Raw genomic sequence first — 3234 nt, 5'->3', positions numbered from 1 at the left:
TCAATTTTGAATTTTTTGAGGTAACACCATATTGTTTTTCATAGTGGCTGCACCAGTCTGCATTCCCACCAGCAGTTACTAGAGTCCCCTTTTCTCCACACCATTGCCAACACTTGTTGTTTGATGATTCGTTGATGGCAGCCTTTCTAACAGGTGTGAGGTGATACCTCATTGTTGTTTTAATTTGCATCTATCTCTCTGATGATTAGTGAGCATTTTTTCATATGTCTGTTAGCCATTTATATGTCCTGTTTGGAGAGGTGTCTATTTATTTACTTCCTCTTCCCACTTTTTAATTGGGTTCTTTATCTTCCTTTTGTTGAGTTGTATGAGCACTCTATATATATTGGAAATTAACCCCTTATCTGATATATCATTGGCAATTATGTTCTCCCATACAGTGGGTAGCCTTTCCATTTTGATGATTGTATCTTTCGCTGTGCAGAAGCTTTTGAGTTTGATGTAGTTCCATGTGTTCATTTTCTCCTTTGTTTCTATTGCCTTAGGTGATGTAACAGTGAAAATTCTGCTGCGTATGATGTCTGAAATTCTGTTGCCTACAGTTTCTCCTAGGATTTTTATGGATTCATGAGTTACATTTAAGTCTTTTATCCATTTTGAGTTTATTCTTGTGTAGGGTGTAAGTTGACGGTCTAGTTTCATTTTTCAGCATGTAGCTGTTCAATTTTCCCAGCACCATTTATTAAAGAGGCTGTCCTTACTCCACTGTATGCTCTTGCCACCTTTGTCAAATATTAACGGAGCTTATTGCATTGGGTCCATTTCTGGGTTCTCTGTTCTGTTCCACTGGTCTATACACCTGTTCCTGTGCCAGTACCAGGCTGTTTTGATTACAATGTCTTTGTAGTATAACCTGAAATCTGGTAATATTATCCCTCCAACTTTGTCCTTTTTTCAAGATTGCTGTGGCTATTCGAGATCTTTTTTGGTTCCATATGAACTTTTGAAGTATTTGTTCTAGTCCTGTGAAGTATGCCATTGGTATTTTGATGGGGACTGCATTGAATCTATAGATTGCTTTGGGTAATATGGACATTTTTTTTTCCAAATCTTTATTGTTGGATGTAAAATGTATTACAGATGTTCCACATTTTTCCCCCATTGACCCCCTCCTCCCCACTCCCGCCCCCCTCCCACCTTTTCCCACACTATTGTCTGTGTCCATTGGTTATGCATATAAGTTCTTTGGTTTATTTCTTCCCACCCACCCCCAACCCCTTTCCCTTTGAGGTTTGTCAGTCTAGCAATGAGTTTGTGCTTCTTAATCCCTTCACCTTTTTCGCCCATTCCCCCAACCCCCTTCCCAACTGGCAACCAATAAAATGTTCTCTGTATCTATGAGAATGTTTCTGTTCTGCCTGTTAATTTTGTTTGTAGATTCCATTGTTGATAGATATGTATTCATTGCCATTTTGTTTGTTCATACATTTTATCTTTTTCTTCAAAAAGACCCTTCATCATTTCATATAATAACGGTTTGGTGGTGATGAACTCCTTTAACTTTTTCTTGTCTGGGAAAGTTTTTGTATGTCCATCGATTCTAAATGACAGCTTTGCAGGATAGAGTAATTTTGGTTGTAGGTTCTTGGTTTTCATCACTCTGAATATTTATTGCCACTCCCTTCTGGCCTGCAAAGTTTCTTTTGAGAAATCAGCTGACAGCCTAATGGGTACTCCCTTGTAGGTAACTAGCTGCCTTTCTCTTGCTGCTTTTAATATTCTCTCTTTGTCTTGAACCTTTTGCATTTTGATGATGATGTGTCTTGGTGTGGGCCTCTTGGGGTTCATCTTGTTTGGGACTCTCTGTGCTTCCTGGACTTGTATGTCTGTTTCCTTCACCAAGTTAGGAAAGTTTTCTGCCATTATCGTTTCAAACAGGTTTTCGATTTCTTGTTCTCTCTCTTCTCCTTCGGGCACCCCCAAGATGCGAATGTTGGCACGCTTGAAGTTATCCCAGAGGCTCCTTACTCTATACTCATTTTTTTGGATTCCTTTTTCTTTTTGCTCTTCTGATTGGGGATTTTTTGCTTCCTTATATTCCAAATTGATGGTTTGCTCCTTGGATCTACATACTCTATTATTGAAGCTGTGTAAATTATTCTTTATTTCAGTTAATGCCTCCTTTAATTCTAACTGTGTATCCATTATTTCTAACTGGTACTTTTTTATGCTCTTGATGCCCTCCCTAAGTTCACTGAGGTTCTCCCTAAGTTCATTGAGCATCCTTATAAGCAGTATTTTGAACTCACTATCTGTTAGGTTGCTTATCTGCCTTTCGCTTAGTTCTTTTATTGGGGTTTTGTTCTGTTCTTTCATTTGGGACCTGTTTCTTTGTCTCCTCATTTTGGCTGCCTCCCTGTGTTTGTTTCTGTGTATTACTTAATGAGAGGTATGGGGCTCGCTGAGACCCGGTGCTGCTCGTTTGAAAGAATTTAGGAAAAACCTGAAGCAGGATCCAAAACCAGCCAATCCTATGGTTAAGCAAGTGACAACAGCTTGAAAGTTGTGTGGGGCGGGGCGGGGCCTCAGGGAGTCAGCAGGGCGGGGCTACGAGTGTGAGCCAGGTTCCTGGAGTCCCAGATATGGCTTCTGTCTGCCGCCCCCGGGAAGGGCTCACCAAAGGAACAAAGGCCTCTGACAGCACGTTTGTCCCCGAGGAAGCCCCCTCTCCAGCTCTCGCTCCAGTGCCAAACAGCTCAGTTCTTCCCTGTGTGTCTCTGGTGCCCCTGGAGCTGCCTCCCCTCCGAGCTTAGAGGGAGAGAGTCCGATAAGTCCGTGCGCGGGCCCTTTAAGGAGCTGCCTGGGGTTCCAGCCGCTTCAGCTTCCCTGAGCCTCAGTTTCCGCTGGTTTTTCCAGCCAGAAGTTATGGGGACTTCTCTTCCTGGCACTGGAACCCTGAACGGGACACCTGGTGTGGGACGGGGACCCCTCAGTCCTCAGGAAGGACCTTCCCAGCCGCAGGATCCTCCTGATTTTTATCCACCACGCTTGGGTTTGGGACCAGCCCGTCTTGCTGCTGCGCACTCGCCGCTGCTGCGCCGCCGCCCCCCCTCGCTCCGCCGCCCCTCCTACCGGTCTGGATGTAGCTGCTTTTTTTTTTTCCTTAGTTCCGTAGTTGTACGACTTCCATTCAGCTTGATTTCAGGCGGTTTTGAATGATGGTTGTTCTGTAGTTTAGTTGTAACTTTGATGTGGTTGTGGGAGGACGCGATA

The sequence above is a fragment of the Molossus molossus genome, unplaced genomic scaffold (genome assembly GCF_014108415.1).
Source record: "Molossus molossus isolate mMolMol1 unplaced genomic scaffold, mMolMol1.p scaffold_m16_p_10, whole genome shotgun sequence".
Classification (NCBI taxonomy): Eukaryota; Metazoa; Chordata; class Mammalia; order Chiroptera; family Molossidae; genus Molossus; species Molossus molossus.
Note: the sequence above shows the minus strand (reverse complement) of the source record.